Source organism: Bombina bombina, chromosome 4 (genome assembly GCF_027579735.1).
Source record: "Bombina bombina isolate aBomBom1 chromosome 4, aBomBom1.pri, whole genome shotgun sequence".
In the NCBI taxonomy this organism is placed as follows: domain Eukaryota; kingdom Metazoa; phylum Chordata; class Amphibia; order Anura; family Bombinatoridae; genus Bombina; species Bombina bombina.
This window is the reverse complement of record NC_069502.1, coordinates 936,387,253-936,407,381: the sequence shown is the minus strand read 5'-3', so window position 1 is coordinate 936,407,381 and position 20,129 is coordinate 936,387,253. Positions and strand designations below refer to the sequence as shown.

The window sequence follows — 20,129 nt, the reverse complement described above, 5'->3', positions numbered from 1 at the left end:
CACAAGTGGCAGGTGTCATTGAATACCAGCATAGGATGAAGGAGTTTTACAGCTTAGGTGAATAGAACAACAAGGTAAGTATAAGAGATACAGGGGCTGATAACTAGGATAAGGCTTTAGTAAGCATAGGTAGGATATTGGATGTGTGTAAACTCAGTGAAGCGGTGTGTCAGCGTCTATGAGCAGGAAGCCTGTGAGCATCAGAAGCACAGCATGTAGCACAGTAGCAGCAGACGACAGCTGATGACGTAACGGCTGCTCAGGTTCTCAGGTTACAGCTGGAGTCTTCAGAGCGTAGCCGGTGTCTTAAAGTAATCCCTCTACCATAGGCATTTGTATACCACGTCACTTCCAGTGACGTTTAATCAGCTGGTGGAGGTTTGTGGCGCTCACTGCGCATGCGCTAGAGGCCCAAACTCCTTACAACAGCTGATGCGAAGATACAAAGAATGATGTGGCACGCGCACGTTACTGGTTACAAAATCCCAATGAACGTGTTTGTTCATTGGATTTTGTAACCAGAAAGGGTCGCAGAATATTACTAGTAAATACACACACCATGTACTAGTGACACGAGGAGCAGAAGAAATATAGCAAGGGGTCAAGAGCTCAGCGCAGCTCCTTAGGTTAGAGGAATTCAGAAACTGCGTTTTTTATTTCCACGTCCTGTGAGATGTTTTTTTTTTTTTTACATCGTGCTGTGCACTTTTTTTTATGAACAAGGATCAGAGAATAGAAAAGCACCAGAGATATAGTGTGAGGGAGGAGGTGTGGGATACAGTACGTAGCAGACGTATTCAATATATTTTCCTACCGCATCTCACAATGTTAGTCAATACAAGGTCAGTACCGTTTCTGGTTACAAAATCCAATGACAGACCGTTTGTTCATTGGGATTTTGTAACCAGTAACGTGCGCGTGCCACATAATTCCTCATCAGCTGTTGTAAGGAGTTTGTGCCTCTAGCACATGCGCAATGAGCGCCACAAGCCTCCACCAGCTGACAAAGTGACGAGGTATACACATTCCTACGGGTAGAGGCATAACTTTAGAACACCGGAATGGAGAGACAGATCAAAGGATTCCTTTCTGTATTGCTACAGAGCTGGATAAGATGTGCACGGATCCCAGAGGGCTAAAGTTCACAAGGCAAGTGAAGATAACAATCTGCGGCGAGTGGCTTGAGCATTCAGGGAGGATAGTAGAATTCTCAATCAACCAGCAATGAAGGCTGGGAGGGAATTGCATATATAGGCAAAGCAATTAAAGAGGCAGGACCCTAATCTACAGCACAAGCAGTTAACCCTTACATGTTGTTAGTGTTGAATTTGTTAAACCACCAGTCTCTGAGACCAAGAGAGATTTGCTTACATTTTTGGACAAGCCTTGAGTTATAATACTTTCCACTGAATTTAATATTGGATTAACAAGGTTTTCGAGGTGAGTAGGAAAACAGGACTTGAAAGATGCAGCAGTGGATTTGAAAAATTGGAATTTGAACCATTTTGTACTTGTGCTGAAAAAACTGTTCTTGTGGAACCATCTTCTGAACCAGAGAGGTGCTACAACTGATTTGAAAAACTGTGATTTCCTCCATTTTGTAACTGTGATGGAAAAGCAGATTTTGTTGTGTTATCTACGCCTGGCAGTATACAATATAGGAGTTTGACATCTGCTGCAGTCCTTCCTGGTGTGCCACTTCTTTGTTGTTTTTTTCTATTATTGTGTTCCATTTTAAAATCATCAGTGTTCACGATGGGTAGTCTTCATGTGTTTTCCAATACTCTGGATGGAATTGTAAATATGAGTGCATCCCTCTACATTGCATTTAAACCTCTGAGGAGGGACTGGTGGAGCAGAAGGAGATACTGTTGGTAAAACATTAGAAAGCATACTAGTTTCAAGGGGCAATGGTAAAACTCTTTCAGATTTACCACCACCTCCAAACCCACTGACAAGTGAATTTTTACACACAGCAGCTTGTTGGCCCTGTAAATTAAGGGATATTACATTGTTTGCCTCTGCCTTGAGGTTATCAGAATTTGTACAGTCAATGGTTTTTTTAGACAAATCTCCAGGATTAATTTTGGGTTCCTGAAAAGACATTGCTCTTGAACACCAGGCTGTTTGCTGCCATGTGTCTTAGTTAATTCATTTTCATTACTTCTTGCAATAAGGCTTTGTAGATGTATCGGGTTGTCATTAAACTCCCCATCATGTGAAGGTATTTTAATTGAGTCTGATGAATTTGTGGAACTTAAAACACTTCCTATACGTGGCAGAACTTGATTTATCAGATCAGAGGATGATGGCAAAGCTGTATTAAGTATATTTTGAGAAGGAAGAACTTCAACGGGAGGGGAAATATGATGATCAAGTTAACTTAAGGTCTGATTTAGTCCATCAGGAGCAAGAGAAACTTATTTTAGCATTAGCTTGGTTTGAGGCAGTTGCAAATCTTTAGCCACAATTGGTTCGTTCACATCAGCTGAATTTGATGGTATTGTACTAAAGTCACTATTTGCTACTGGATGCTCCTCATATAATGTTTCCTTTTTAATTGTGATATCACTGAATTTGGCTAGAATATTTGGCACAATCAATTCAGCATTTGTGGTAGAATTGCTCTCTTGCAAAGTGTTTTGGTGACCATGTTCGTTTAAGTGCTTCTCTAACTCAAAATGTGAATGATAGATTTTTCCACAGCCAACATGTTTACATGTAAAAGTGTAGTAGTGTTGAGCTTCATGATCAAACAACATGTAAGCTGCAGAGAATATTATCCCACATTTAGGAAACATACACTTTGCTTTAAAGACCCGGTGTTCCTTCCTGTGAGCTAGTAAGTCAGCATAGGTATCAAAACTGGCTTTGCACTTCAGTTGTATGCATATATAAGGTTTAACGCCACAGTACATTTGTAAATGGTCATTTAAATGAGTTAGACTAACAAACTGGCGCCTGCAGTACTGATAGATTACTTTTTTACTTTGCATCTCAAGGAAATGTGTAGCTTCTATATTGTCCTTGTGACCCTTCACATGTGAAATTAAATTTTTTAAGTACTTAAATCTTTTTGTGCAAAATTCTATAGGACAAGGAAACTCATTAACACACACTCATTAACCAGGTAAACTAAACTGGTTATCTTTTTCATAGTTGTTATCTGAATTATCATTATCGTTAAATACAATGAAGTCATCCAAATACATGGAGTTTTTCCTTATTGGACGTTCTTGTTTTGAAACCGTAACAGCTTTTTTATTTTTGCAGGTGGCTACTTTTTTAGGTACTTTTCTAAATCTTCATAAGGGTTTCATAGTTTCTAGTCTCTCTTTGCAGGATTCCTTAACGTGTAAAGTTACATGTGGGACAAAGCTGTCTTTACTAGTATACTGCTTTGCACAAATTGGACAACTGTAAATTCCATCTTTGCAATGTTTTTGCGCATGCCGAACAATTCTGTGACCGAGGAATTCTTTGTCAAAGAGTACACAGTACTGCATGTAAGCTTGCCAGTTTCTAAATCTTTCAGAGACACGTCCCTTTTCCTTCATATATTTAATTAGATTCTTCTTTGGTTTTCCTTGCTAGAGATCTCTGTGAACATTATTTGTGTCCTCAAACCAATCAATACCATTCAAAGGGGTGATTTTGGTAGAATCCTGGTAATCGTTTGTCTGTTCATAAACTTCATTATCATTAAGTTCATCTATTGAGGACACAATAGAGGCCTCTTCTCCCATTAATGCAAGACATTGGCGCTTTAAGGCTTTCCAATCCCAAAATTCAGGATCAAATGGCCAGCGTGTTTTCAATACAAGCAAAAGCTCACATCTCAGAGAGTTTGAAACAGGAAGACTTTCCTCATCATGTTTTTGATCTGGCTGATTATACAACATTTCAACAGCATAGTATGCATCCACAGTAGGCTCCAGAAGGAATGCACTAAGCTGACAAGCTCTCTTAGCTTCTAGGTCATTTGGCAACAAACAAGAGATTGTCTTGCAGATGGAGATTTTTACTTTTGAGTTTTCACTTGACTCCAAATGCAGAGCTCGCACACACAGCTCAATACACGTTGGTAGTCCTGCTCCCTCAGTCTCTGACTGAATGACTTTAATCAAAAAGAATATGTGGTACACTGTTTTGGTCAACAAAGATTGTTTGGCGACATCTTTCCAGATAAACTTGTATTGATGGATCTACTCTTCTTTGTTATTTACTCCAAAACAATGTGATCTCCCAAGCACAGTACATCTCTCCAAACTGAAGCTGACGAGACAGAATAGCTGCACTTAATATGAGTGAGGTCTGCTCATCACCTTCTGATTACAGATTACAGATCAAATCCAGCGCATCTTTGCAATCAACTTTGGCAATTTCTTCTACAAGCTTTATATTTGGTGAAGCTGCACAAAGACATGTAAGGTAAAGTTGTTTGAAGTTGCATTTTTTAGATATATCCTGGTGATCTGAGCACAATTTGGCAAGGAACATTGCAGATGCCACTTTGCAAAGTTTTAGAAGTCTCTTGATTCGCATCTCCAACAAAAGTGGACCCTCAAAAATAAAAAATGCATCAACTTGATGTGGATCCTGAACTTCCTGGTTAACAATTTTATCAAGCACTAGATCTGTCCATACACCAGTTTTCTGAGACATGTTATACAAAAGAAATAGTTAATGGTTGCCATTTTCAGCGAGCTGTGTGTGAGCGACCTGAATTACAGACTGAAATGTTCTCCATCGATCATCAGATAATTCAAGTGGCAGACACAAGAGAAGTTCAACGCAGCTTTAAAGGAAGATATGAACCAGGTTATACACCATAAACCAATAATACACCCTCCATTGCTTATATAGTTCTCAATCTTCAAAAGTGATTATTATACATGCTTGAACCAGGAAACAAAGATAAAGCTAGGCGCTCAAGCACAAGGGCAACATTCTGACACTCTGACGTCAGGTAGGGTCTTGCTTTAGTATAATTTTGAATAGCCACAGTGTACACTTCCAGAAGGGGCAAAGAGTGCTCAGTTGCCTTCCATTTCTCTGCATACTCAAGGAGAGTCTGACAGAACCATTGGCAATAGTCGGTCGCAGCTTCCACAGATTTCTCATCCCCAACTCGAAGGCGGTTTTCAAGCTTCTGCAACCTCTCCTCCAGCAGGGGAATCTCAACAGAGACATCCGGGACAGGGTCAGGGTTGGGGCCGGGAGCGGTAAGCTGCCCGGTTTCCCCGTCCACCAACTTTCCAATTTATGTCTATTATCAAATTTGCTTCATTCTCTATATATCTTTTGTTGAAAAAAACAGCAATGCACTACCTGAAGATGACTTAACACGTTGGTAAGCCAATGATAAGACAAATATATGTGCATCCACCAATCAGCAGCTAGCTCTTAGCTCCTGAGCCTAGCTTGGTATACTTTTCAACAAAGGATACAAAGAAACAAAACAAATTAGATAACATCATCAGTTAATAATAGCATTGAACCTCATGCATTCAGGGGAAGGAGAAAAACAGCATTTAAAAACAAAAACTGGAAATTAAACTGCAGTGAGACACCAGATATTGTGGTAGAACAAGTAACTGTTTGTTTACTTTAATGGGACAGTAAAGTCAATATTACGCTTTCATGAGTCAGATACAGCATGCAATTACAAACAACATTCAAATTTTCTACTATTATCAAAGATGGTTCATTATCCTTTTATCCTTTATTAACCCCTTCAGGACACAAGCAAATGTCCATTATCAAAACGTAAACATCCGTGCAGACATGATGTCACTCAGATCATATGATTCCAAATGACACTGATTGGCTCCTTGGGGACTGCCTGTGTTACTATACATGTCCCCCATTCGTATTCACTGGAGTCTTTACAAGGAGGGGAGCAGGACGCCCCAAAATGCCGCCCTAAAGACGTTGAAAGCCAAACACTTTTAGCATAGCATGGAACATCCTAACAGCAAATAGGGGTTAAAAACAAGTTCAAGAGCAGCAATGTACTACTGGGAGCTAGCTAAACACATCTGGCAAGCCAATGACCAGAGACATATGTATGCAGCCACCGATCACCACCTAGCTCCCAGTAGTGCACTGCTGCTCCTGAGCCTACCTGGGTATGCTAGGATATCAAAAATAAGAAGTAAATTAGATAATAGAAGTAAATCTGAAAGTTGTATAAAATTACATGCACTATCTGAATCATAGAAATGTATTTTGCCCCTTTAATGAGATGGCGACAATTGAACCTTGCATAACAGTTATAGTGATTTTTTTTTCTTCAAATACCATCTGATTACCAATGGACATTCCATCTGTGTTAACTTGACTCGGGATTTGTATATATAGCCACCGACTTGCATTGTGTCAGTATATTTATAAGAATCTTAGCAGTACTCTCCAAAAAATATATGAGTATATGGCAGGTTTATAACTGAATATATTTAACAATCTTTCTTTAAATTAAACCCACAATCAAATATGCATATATACAAAGAAAATAAAATTAATATAAATACCCGAATTCTTTATTATTAGTTAATATCTATGAACATATTGAAATATATTTATGGGAACCAGAATATGATCAATATTATATGCGTTTAAAAACTATTAAAATATACTATGCAGAGTTCATAAAAGTCTATCCTTAAAATTAGCTTTATTCACAATAGCCTTACAAATTAGAGTTGCATTTAAAATATCACAATGATATTCCAAGATCTTTAACTGCTAACATCCAAGCAATACAATTTTAACAATGCTTAGTTAAACAATAGGACAGTATATATACTCTAATTGAAACACTAGAAGTTATATATATGATTTGTGCCAACAATCAGACTCTGAGTTATAACTCTTACGCCTAGATTTAGAGTTCTGCATTAGCCATCAAAACCAGCATTAGGGGCTCCTAACGCTGGTTTTGGGCTACCGCTGGTATTTAGAGTCAGTCAGGAAAGGGTCTAACGCTCACTTTGCAGCCGCGACTTTTCCATACCGCAGATCCCCCTACGCCATTTGTGTATCCTATCTTTTCAATGGGATCTTTCTAACGCCGGCATTTAGTCTTGGCTGAAGTGAACATTAGAACACTAACGACAAGACTCCAGCCGCAGAGAAAAGCCAGGAGTTAAGAGCTTTCTGGGCTAACGCCGGTTCATAAAGCTCTTAACTACTGTGTTCTAAAGTACACTAACACCCATAAACTACCTGAGTACCCCTAAACCGAGATCCCCCCACATCTCCGCCACTCTAATAAAAAAAATTGTTTAACCCCTAATCTGCCGACCGCACACCGCCGCAACCTACTTTATCCCTATGTACCCCTAATCTGCTGCCCTTAACACCGCTGACCCCTATATTATATTTATTAACCCCTAATCTGCCGCCCTCAACGTCGCCGCCACCTACCTACAATTATTAACCCCTAATCTGCCGACCGGACCTCACCGCTACTATAATAAAGTTATTAACCCCTAATCCGCCTCACTCCCTCCTCAATAACCCTATAATAAATAGTATTAACCCCTAATCTGCCCTCCCTAACATCACCGACACCTAACTTCAAGTATTAACCCCTAATCTGCCGACCGGACCTCACAGCTACTCTATTAAATTTATTAACCCCTAAAGCTAAGTCTAACCCTAACACCCCCCTAAGTTAAATATAATTTTTATCTAACAAAATAAAATAAATCTTATTAAATAAATTAATCCTATTTAAAGCTAAATACTTACCTGTAAAATAAACCCTAATATAGCTACAATATAAATAATAATTATATTGTAGCTATTTTAGGATTTATATTTATTTTACAGTCAACTTTGTATTTATTTTAACCATGTACAATAGCTATTAAATAGTTAATAACTGTTTAATAGCTACCTAGTTAAAATAATTACAAAATTACCTGTAAAATAAATCCTAACCTAAGTTACAATTAAACCTAACACTACACTATCAATAAATTAATTAAATAAAATACCTACAATTATCTACAATTAAACCTAACACTACACTATCAATAAATTAATTACATACAAATACCTACAATTAAATACAATTAAATAAACTAATTAAAGTACAAAAAATAAAAAAATAATTTACAAACATTAGAAAAAGATAACAACAATTTTAAGCTAATTACACCTACTCTATGCCCCCTAATAAAATAACAAAGCCCCCCAAAATAAAAAGATGCCCTACCCTATTCTAAAATAAAAATAGAAAAGCTCTTTTACCTTACTAGCCCTTAAAAGGGCCTTTTGCGGGGCATGCCCCAAAGAATTCTGCTCTTTTGCCTGTAAAAAAACATACAATACCCCCCCAACATTACAACCCACCACTCACATACTCCTAATCTAACCCAAACCCCCCTTAAATAAACCTAAGACTAAGCCCCTGAAGATCTCCCTACCTTGAGTTGTCTTCACCCAACTGGGCACCGATGGACCAAAAGAAGACATCCGGAGCGGCAGAAGTCTTCATCCTATCCGGGCAGAAGAGGACATCTGGACCGATAGACATTTTCATCCAAGCGGCATCTTCTATCTTCATCCATCCGAAGCGGAGCGGAGCCATCTTCTTCCAGCCGATGCGGATCCATCCTCTTCTACCGACGCCTACTCGCCGAATGACAGTTCCTTTAAATGACGTCATCCAAGATGGCGTCCCTCGAATTCCGATTGGCTGATAGGATTCTATCAGCCAATCGGAATTAAGGTAGGAAAATTCTGATTGGCTGATGGAATCAGCCAATCAGATTGAGCTTGCATTATATTGGCTGTTCCGATCAGCCAATAGAATGCGAGCTCAATCTGATTGGCTGATTGGATCAGTCAATCGGATTGAACTTGAATCTGATTGGCTGATTCCATCAGCCAATCAGAATTTTCCTACCTTAATTCCGATAGGCTGATAGAATCCTATCAGCCAATCAGAATTCGAGGGATGCCATCTTGGATGACGTCATTTAAAGGAACTGTCATTCGGGGAGTAGGCGTCGGTAGAAGAGGATGGATCCGCGTCGGCTGGAAGAAGATGGCTCCGCGTCGGCTGGAAGAAGATGGCTCCGCTCCGGATGGATGAAGATAGAAGATGCCGCTTGGATGAAGTTGTCTACCGGTCCGGATGTCCTCTTCTGCCCGGATAGGATGAAGACTTCTGCCGCTCCGGATGTCTTCTTTTGGTCTATTGGTGCCAGATTGGGTGAAGATGACTCAAGGTAGGGAGATCTTCAGGGGCTTAGTGTTAGGTTTATTTAAGGGGTTTTGGGTTAGATTAGGGGTATGTGGGTGGTGGGTTGTAATGTTGGGGGGTATTGTATGTTTCTTTTTACAGGCAAAAGAGCAGAATTCTTTGGGGCATGCCCCGCAAAAGGCCCTTTTAAGGGCTGGTAAGGTAAAAGCTTTTCTATTTTTATTTTAGAATAGGGTAGGGCATTTTTTTATTTTGGGGGGCTTTGTTATTTTATTAGGGGGCATAGAGTAGGTGTAATTAGCTTAAAATTGTTGTAATCTTTTTCTAATGTTTGTAAATTATTTATTTATTTTTTGTAACTTAGTTCTTTTTTTATTTTTTGTACTTTAGTTAGTTTATTTAATTGTATTTATTTGTAGGTATTTGTATGTAATTAATTTATTGATAGTGTAGTGTTAGGTTTAATTGTAGATAATTGTAGATTAGGGGTTAATAAATATAATATAGGGGTCGGCAGTGTTAGGGGCGGCATATTAGGGGTTCATAGGGATAACGTAGGTGGCGGCGGTGTACGGAGCAGCAGATTAGGTGTTAAAAAAATATGCAGGGGTCAGCGATAGCGGGGGCGGCAGATTAGGGGTTAATAAGTATAAGGTTAGGGGTGTTTAGACTCGGGGTTCATGTTAGGGTGTTAGGTGCAGACTTAGGAAGTGTTTCCCCATAGGAAACAATGGGGCTGCGTTAGGAGCTGAACGCTGCTTTTTTGCAGGTGTTAGGTTTTTTTTCAGCTCAAACAGCCCCATTGTTTCCTATGGGGGAATCATGCACGAGCACGTTTTTGAAGCTGACCGCGTCCGTAAGCACTGCTGGTATTGAGAGTTGCAGTGGCAGTAAATATCCTCTACGCTCCCTTTTTGGAGCCTAACGCAGCCCTTCTGTGAACTCTAAATACCAGCGGTATTTAAAAGGCGCGGGGGAAAAAAGCATGCGTTGCTAACGCACCCCTTTTGCACAGATAAAATAGTTTAGCATTAAGGATATGTGTTTAACAATACACATACTATGGATATAAACTAAAATAGAAACTGATCTTTTTTGTACTTTAAACTGCAATGACTATGCCTATATTTTGTTTTAAAATATTACCTGTAATCCTTTTTCTTTTTTTATATATATACGTTACGAAAATGACCAAAATCGATAGTTCAGTTACCAAAAACTCCTTGTTTCATCTCAGAAGACAGATAAGTAAATTTTGCAATCAATGAGAAAAGGCAGTCAGCTTGCTCAGAATGATTGTATTTCCAACGCCCAGCAACAATTATCACTCAAAGTTAGCAGTCTGTGTCTTTCCCTCTCTTGCTTTTACTTATATATGTTTTCACTCATTTATGAAACCATGTGGGTGGCCCTAAGGAAGCTGATCATCCCATTGGTTACTTGGGAAGTCTATTCGGATTGGCCCTCAGCTTGGCATGTTCACCATGTAAACGCATCTTTTAACATTTAAGTCCCTTGACTGTCATACTGGATTCTGGCCATTGGGGGGCAGCGGACGAACAACACAGCAATACATTTAATCATTTCTAAACATTTTACAACATTTCCCATATAATGTAATATTAAACAATACTATAACATTGCATTAATCAATTACAATATTAATTAAAGATGGGACAGTATCATATAATTTTTCTTGATTATTTTGATACCAAATATGTTATGTTTTCAACATTATATTATATTAAAGTAATTATACTGCTAATTATTCTGAAATTAATGGCATTTATACATCTGTTATATATATATATATATATATATATATATATATATATATATATATATATATATATATATATATTCATACAAATACAGCTTGTTTCACATTTCTAACAAATTCTGAATGTATGAATCTTGTCTGGGGTCCATATTCATAGGATATCTGGTTATTATATGTCTGAAAAATATAGAGACACAATAGGTTATTATTCCATACAGACAATCCTGTATTTAGTATCTTTTAGCCCCATCTGGGACACAGAAAACAACATGTTATATATAATTTAATAATGGGACTATCACAATTGCTATTCAATCCATACAGATTTGAATTTATCTCCCAGATATATATTCAATACAGTCTGGGGCATACATTTAATATGTTTATCTGCACTATTATCAATGTAGTTATTATTCAATACAGCAATTATTTATTTAATATAATATGTTCCAGATCCATATATATATATATATATATATATATATATATATATATATATATATATATATATATATATATATATATATATATATATATATATATATATATATATATATATATATATATATATAGCCAAGATGAGCACTCTCACTTCAAACTTCAGCAGCCAGGGTGCTAGTAGATAATAGATATATGTGGCAAAAACTTGCACTCACTGGACTTTTTTAACACCAAACATTTAATGTGACGTTTCGGATATAGAGTATCCCCTTCCTCAGACAGACTTTTTTGTCTGAGGAAGGGGATACTCTATCTCCAAAACGTCACATTAATTGTTTGGTGTTAAAAAAATCCAGTGAGTGCAAGTTTTTGCCACAAATATATATATATATATATATATATATATATATATATATATATATGGGTTATTTGAATTATTTCAAATACACATGAAACTGGCATCATTCCTTTTTCAAAATGTATTTATTTTTATGTATGCCATACAAAGACTGTAAATTCTAATTTGTCTGTTCTCTGCACATGGAAACACTCCACAGGGGACAATTTACACATGGCTGCTCAGCCACAGTTCCCTTGGAAAATGTCTCATATCTTCCCAGATGGATCGGCACCTCCATTGGCATGAAACCCATATATGGGCATGTATTTTTGAGACTTCCAGCATGCTAGTTTCCACTTCTTTGAAATTGTAAAACATCTCATTAGGCCTTAAATCAACAGTCTTAGACATTTATGTCTCTATTCACTGTATGGGGGTAAGGGATGCTCTGAAGCTTGCACTTCCAATTAATGAGCAAATGTTGTCTTTTTGAATTTTTATTAGATTTCTGGAAAACAGAGAAAATAAAAAAAATATTTTTATCTCCAAAGTCCTTGGTTCAGTGTTATCCCCCCCAGACGTAATGTCTGCATTACGTATATTTAAGTGTCAGAGTTACATAGCAGGGGTCATTTGCATTTGAATGTAAGTGGTCGCATTCCCACAAAATATATCACTTAAACCAGACTTTTAGGCAACGTAGGAGATTTTATAACATATTTCCAGGTAGTGGCCACATATGGTCTCTGGGAATGGCTGTTAAAGTTAAATAAACCAAATGTTTTATTGTTCTCACTTGGATGTTTAAAATAACTTTGCATACTGAATGGGGGGAGAACTGAACATGAGTTAAGTCAATTTTTCTGAATGAATGAATCATTTGCTACTGACTAGCCAAATATGTGATTAATATATATATATATATATATATATATATATATATATATATATATATATATATATATATATATATATATACATATATATACATATACATATATATATATATATATATATATATATCTTTACTTATACCTTGACAATTGTGTGAAAAAATATTTTTTCTAAAATGCAATCTTGATCAATTTGACAGCACAGCTTTGTTTAAATAAAGCCTTGTTGAACTTAGGTAAAAAAATAAATATAAACTAACTTTGTGCCTCTTGATTTTTAAGCTATTGAACCCCCCCACACACACATCACCACCTCCTTTTTTCTGTTAAAGTTGACTCCCAGACTTGAGACTTGACAGTATCTTGCAAAGACTTGAGACTTGACTTGAAGGTAGAGACTTTAGACTTGACTTGCAAAGTATTGTTTAACCCCTTAACGACCGAGGACGTGCAGGGTACGTCCTCAAAAAAAAGGCAGTTAACGCCTGAGGACGTACCCTGCACGTCCTCGGTGTGGAAAGCAGCTGGAAGCGATCCTGATCGCTTCCAGCTGCTTTCTGGTTATTGCAGTGATGCCTCGATATGGAGGCATCCTGCAATAACCTTAAATGGCCATCCGATGCAGAGAGAGCCACTCTGTGGCCCTCTCTGCACCGGACATCGATGGCCGGTATCGTTGGTGGGTGGGAGCGAACTTGGGAGGCGGGTGGGCGGCCATCGATGCGCGGTGTAATGTGCAGGGGGGCGGGATCGGGGGCGGGAGCGACGGGGGGCGCGCATGTGAGCGCGCGCGTGCACGGGGGGCGGCGGGCTGCGTGCACGGGGCGGGAGCGGGAGGGAACCGCTACACTACAGAAAAAAAATCTGAAAATAGCTCTAATAAATAAGAAAACAAAAATGTTAAATAAAGTGATCTGCAACTTGTGGGAGGTTGGTGGGGGGGGGGGAGCTACACTACAGAAAAGGGTTTTTTTTTTAGAAAAAAAGATTCATTTTTTTACTAAACTGGGTACTGGCAGACAGCTGCCAGTACCCAAGATGGCGCCCGCTAAGGCAGAGGGGGAGGGTTAGAGAGCTGTTTGGTGTGGGATCAGTGAGGTTGGGGGCTAAGGGGGATACTACAAAGCAGCATATGTAAATATGCTAAAAAAAACCTAAAAAAACCCCCAAATATACCTTTTATTTTAGTACTGGCAGAGTTTCTGCCAGTACTTAAGATGGCGGGGACAATTGTGGGGTGGGGGAGGGAAGAGAGCTGTTTGGGAGGGATCAGGGGGTCTGATGTTTCAGGTGGGAGGCTGAGCTCTACACTAAAGATAAAATTAACCCTGCAAGCTCCCTACAAGCTACATAATTAACCCCTTCACTGCTAGCCATAATACACGTGTGATGTGCATCAGCATTTAGTGGCCTTCTAATTAACAAAAAGCAACGCCAAAGCCATATATGTCTGCTATTTCTGAACAAAGGGGATCCCAGAGAAGCATTTACAACCATTTGTGCCATAATTGCACAAGCTGTTTGTAAATGATTTCAGTGAGAAACTTAAAATTGTGAAAAATTTAACGTTTTTTTTTTATTTAATCGCATTTACGGTGAAATGGTGGCATGAAATATTACCAAAATGGGCCTAGATCAATACTTTGGGTTGTCTACTACACTACACTAAAGCTAAAATTAACCATGCAAGCTCCCTACAAGCTACCTAATTAACCCCTTCACTGCTAGCCATAATACACGTGTGATGCGCAGCGCCATTTAGCAGCATTCTAATTACCAAAAAGCAACGCCAAAGTCATATATATCTGCTATTTCTGAACAAAGGGGATCCCAGAGAAGAATTTACAACCATTTATGGCATAATTGCACAAGCTGTTTGTAAATAATTTCAGTGAGAAACCAAAAGTTTGTGAAAAAATTTGTGAAAAAGTGAACGATTTTTTGTATTTGATCGCATTTGACAGTGAAATGGTGGCATGAAATATACCAAAATTGGCCTAGATCAATACTTTGGGATGTCTTCTAAAAAAAATATTTACATGTTAATGGATATTAAGAGATTCCTAAAGATATTAGTGTTCTAATGTAACTAGCGCTAGTTTTGAAAAAATAATGGTTTGGAAATAGCAAAGTGCTACTTGTATTTATGGCCTTATAACTTACAAAAAAAGCAAAGAAGATGTAAACATTGGGTATTTCTAAACTCAGGACAAAATTTAGAAACTTTTTAGCATGGGTGTTTTTTGGTGGTAGTAGATATGTAACAGATTTTGGGCGTCAAAGTTAGAAAAAGTGTGTTTTTTTCCATTTTTTCCTCATATTTTATAAAATTTTTTATAGTAAATTATAAGACATGATGAAAATAATGGTATCTTTAGAAAGTCCATTTAATGGCGAGAAAAACGGTATATAATATGTGTGGGTACAGTAAATGAGTAAGAGAAAAATTACAGCTAAACACAAACACTGCAGAAATGTAAAAATAGCCTTGGTCCCAAACGGACAGAAAATGGAAAAGTGCTCTGGTCATTAAAGGGTTAACACCTGCAAAAGGATTAAACACACAATAGAAGTTTGGCTTGGGACCCATGGTGCACTGCTCGTCCTGAGCGGAACCCACCACTTATCCGATCAGTAGTGCTAGTTGTACATCTGAGTTGTATAGCTAACACTGCTGATTGGATCTGCAACGGGTTCCGCTCTGGACCAGCAGTGCACCGCATGTCCCAAGTGGAACTTCTACTGTGTGTTTAACCCTTATTTGGGGGTTAAACACACAGTAGAGTAGGTTTAATAGTTGTAAAATTACATTACACTCTAAGGCAGGGGTCATCAATTGTGGCCCTCCAGAGGTTTTGGAATGCAGGATGAGCATCATGGGAAATGTAGTTCCATAATCTCTGGAGGTCCACAATTGAGATCCACAATTGATGATCCTGCTCTATGGTGATGAGCAATTTTTGATGTTGATTTGATCAGCATCAGCCATTATCATTATTGTTTTAATAAAAAATTACTTTACATAACATGTGCCAGTCCTGTTTTTCTGATCAGAATGGAAATTCTTGATTTCTTGTGGCACATTTACAGGCCCATTTTTCACTTATTGAATTCAGCATCCTAATTTACTTGATAAACCCCCAAAAATAGGAAGAGTAGATCAGAGGTTTGTGAATGTAATACTGCTTTTGCACAAAAACACACTAAAATTATCACCGCCATATTGGATGATGTCACTAAACAGATACAAATTCTTCTTTGTTGAACAATTAAAATTGCTGTGTCGCAACACCATGTTTACTGGGTCACGACTTGCATGTGTGTGGTGTGTGTGTTGTTTGAGAGTGTGTGGTGTGTGATGTGTGTGTGTTATACGAGAGTGTGCGACATGTGTTGTATGAAAGTGTGTATGGTGTGTGTATTATGTGTGCATTGTATGAGAGTGGGTGGTGTTTGGGTGTGTGCGTTATACGAAAGTGTGTGTGTTGTATGAGAGTGTGTGTGATGTGTGTGTGTTGTATGAGAATGTGTGTGCGTTGTGTTGTATGAGAAGGTGTGGGATGTGTGTGTGTTGTATGAGAGTGTGTATTGAATGAGTGTGTGTTTTATGAGAATGTGTGTATGCGTTGTATGAGAGTGTGTGTGGTGTGTGTTGTATGAGAGTGTGTGTGATGTGTGTGTGTTGCATGAGAGTGTGTGTGCTGTGTGTTGTATGAGAATGTGTGTGGTGTGTGTTGTATGAGCGTGTGTGTATGTGTTGTATGGGAGTGTGTGTGATGTGTGTGTTGTATGAGAGTGTGTGTGATGTGTGTGTGTGTTGTATGAGAGTGTGTGTTGTATGAGTGTGTGTTGTATGATAATGTGGGTGTATGTGTTGTATGAGAGTGTGTGGTGTGTGTTGTATGAGAGTGTGTGTGTGTTGTATGAGAGTGTGTGTGTTTTATTACATCAAGTATAAAGTACGCACACATTTTAGACACTTTCCAAAAAATGCAGCTATCCTGTATATTACTTCAGAAATTTTCAGACCAAGCACAAAAATAGGGTCGCAAAGGTGTGTAGTATCATGGGACTGGGTCCTGAATTAAAATAATAATAAGCACTTTTACAATAATGAATATTAAGGAAATGGATATCCCAACAAACACACGTTTACTATACAGACAATGCCCCTGTCCAAACCCTTAGAGAGAAATACATGTATCTTTATGGTTTTGGAGCACAACCAGTTAAATACACACATGTTGCCTATTAGCATCACTACACACTATTAAAAGTGATCAATCAACAAACAGAGCCTTCATCCTGCATTTAATTGCTAAACCCCCAAATTGCCCTTTTATTTGTTCTTAATTGTGTGCATTTTGTTTATTGATTACAAAATTGCAAGATTAATGAGGCAGATGGCAGATTGTATTGTTTTCAAGAAGTAGCAAGAGATGAGATTCATGGGTATTAAACAGACTGACAATATTGTCTAAAGTTCACAAATCCTTTATATAGGAAAACAAGTGCAAAATTGTGACTATCCCCATAATTAGTAAAAGATACACAGAAATGACCAAAGTACAATCATAGGTTTAGCAAATCAATATCCTAAATACATTTATATTTACAAAGTACATAGCTACTGTGTTTAGTGGTCCTTAAAGTACACCGTCAGAAAAAAATTGCAAACATTGTAACTTTAAGGGTACAACAGCTTGTCACTGGGGCAGTACCCTCAAAGGTACACATGATGTACCCTTTAAAATGGGTACAAACTGGTACCCTTGCAGATTGTACCTTTCAAAGGCAAATATGTACCTTTGGTGACTAGATTGGACCTCATTCCTATGGTACCATATTGTACCCTTAAAAAATGGTGCAAATCTGGCCTTTTAAGGGTACTGCCCCAGTGACAAGCCCTTTGTACCACATGATGGCAACTTTATACTCAACACAGCATATTACAAATGCTGTTCCATTAAATTTATCATATAACATTCAAACATGCATTCAATGTGTACTTTCTTCAGGCAGTATTACAATAGCCACACTGCAGCTTTAAAGAAAAGTTTGTATACTTAACTGTAGCCAGCCATGTAGCAATTCCAAAGACTACTACAGAACCACCTGAAAAAGCAAGGCTAAACAACCAGTTCCAAAATGAACTACTCAATGTGTTTTATAGCACTCTGTACTAGACTCTAAAAACACCCCATTTAATTTAGGGTGACATGCCACATAAAACATAAATATATAGAAAACATATAAAAAACAACATAATAATAAAATATAACTCTAACGAAAAGAAGGCAGATTTGGGGGAGGAATAAATGATAAAACTCACACCATACATTGAATTGTCACTCTATGCAAAATATATGCAAATTAGTCTATTTCCCTAGTACACACTTTGGTGATGAACTTGCTACCAATAGATGGAGCTCTGTTACACATGTCAAGGAACTTACAACAGATGGTGCTATGGTGTGTTACACAATGTCCATGTATGTGACTGGGGAACGGTTACAATTTTATTTTATTTTTTAAAAAACTGGTTCTTAAACAGCTCTTGTTTATTTTCTAGTTTAAAACAAAAAAAAAATTTGTAAAATTAGTTAATACATTTGATTTATGTTTAAGAGTTAACATATTGATGCTCTAAATATAAACATTAAAATGTTAAGTGCTTGTTTGCTATTTAGAACCAGCAACACAGTATCATTGAATATATGGGTTATTAAAGGGACAGTCTAGTCAAAATTAAACTTTCATGATTCAGATAGGGCATGAAAATTTAAACAACTTTCCAATTGACTTTTATCACTAAATTTGCTTTGTTCCCTTGGTGGTATTTTTGAAAAGCTAAACCTAGGTAGGCTCAAACTGATTTCTAAACCGTTGAAAACCGTCTCTTAGCTCAGAGCATTTTGAAAGTTTTTCACAGTTAGACCGTACTAGTTCATGTGTGTCATATAGATAACAATATGCTTACTCCCATGTAGTTATTTAAGAGTCTGCAATGATTGGCTAAACTGCATGCCTGTCAAAAGCACTGAGATAAGGGGGCAGTCTGCAGAGGCTTAGATACAAGGTAATCACAGAGGTATAAAGTATATTAATATAACTGCTGGTTATGCAAAACTGGGGAATGGGTAATAAAGGGATTATCCATCTTTTTAAACAATAACAATTCTGGTGTAGACTGTCCCTTTAAGTATTTTTTTTGCTTTGCCCACTTCTGGCATATTACCAAGAACAATTGCTGTACAACATGTGTGTTCCATTCATTTTGGGGAACTGTCAGTTATGTGAATATAAATAATTGAGCTGTACAAATGATATGGACTTGCAGGGTTTGGCAGCCTTGAACCACCCATCCCCCTCAACATTTTAGTCACACAAGTGATTGTACCTTTTTGGGGGGATTAAATGGTACAGACATGGACCCTTTGACAGTTGGAAACATATTTGTACCTTATTTACCGCTAAATGGTACATATTAGTTCCTTAAGGTGTAATTATGATCCATTGAGGGTACAACCACAGCAGTTGTACCCTAAGTGTTCACAAACGGACCCCAACTGTACCCTTTTTTTCTGACAGTGTACTATATTGTCTCATCTTCACATCCATGAATGTAAGGAATAACCAATAGTGATATATAGTAAAAGTTAACGGGACACTCAAGTCAAAATAAGCTTTTATGATTCAGAAAGAACATGCAAATTTAAGACACTTTCCAGTTTACTTCCTTATCAAATTTCGCACAGTCTTTTTATATTCACACTCTCTGGGGAACAAGATCCTATTGGGCATGTGCACAAGCTCACAGGGTATACCTATACTAGTCTGTGATTGGCTGATGTCTGTCACATGATACAGGGGGCTGGAAAATGGGAGAAAAAATAAATAAGCCAGAAAAAAAAATCTACTGCTTATCTTTGTTAATTATATAATTTTACTGTATTTAGCGGTCCTTTAATAGAATCCTGTGAGGGAGCTTGCAGTACTGACAGAATTTTTAATACCATCTAGTTGTTGCACTTTGGAGAATCTATGACTAAGTCACTATAATTGGACAGCTGTGAAAACATCTGGCAGAACAGATTTTTCAAAGCTACTCTATTTGAATGCTTTGATTATATTTAACCTGCTATCATTTAGTGACACTATGCTATTTGAAGGTCACTACATAAGTGATACCTTATGCAAAGGACTGGTCACTATAACACTGGTATGTATATTACTTAGGTACTAGTGTTATAAACTTTACCATTACTCCCTATTACACATTAACCATAATAACGGTTGTCCTGAACCTAACCTCCTCTTATCCTACCCATAACTCCTCAATTAATCCTAATCACATTGTTCAAATCTCCCTCACCACACATTAACCCTAACTGTACTGAACAGATCTTTCCTCAATGTAATTAACATTAACTGCAACCTCTTCCCAAACCTAAACTG

At 37.6% G+C, this 20,129-nt stretch overlaps 1 pseudogene; it reads right to left on the bottom strand.

The window, feature by feature from the left end:
• Positions 1 to 20,129, bottom strand: part of LOC128658090 (zinc finger protein 292-like) — a 139,940-nt pseudogene that overhangs the window by 19,168 nt on the left and 100,643 nt on the right.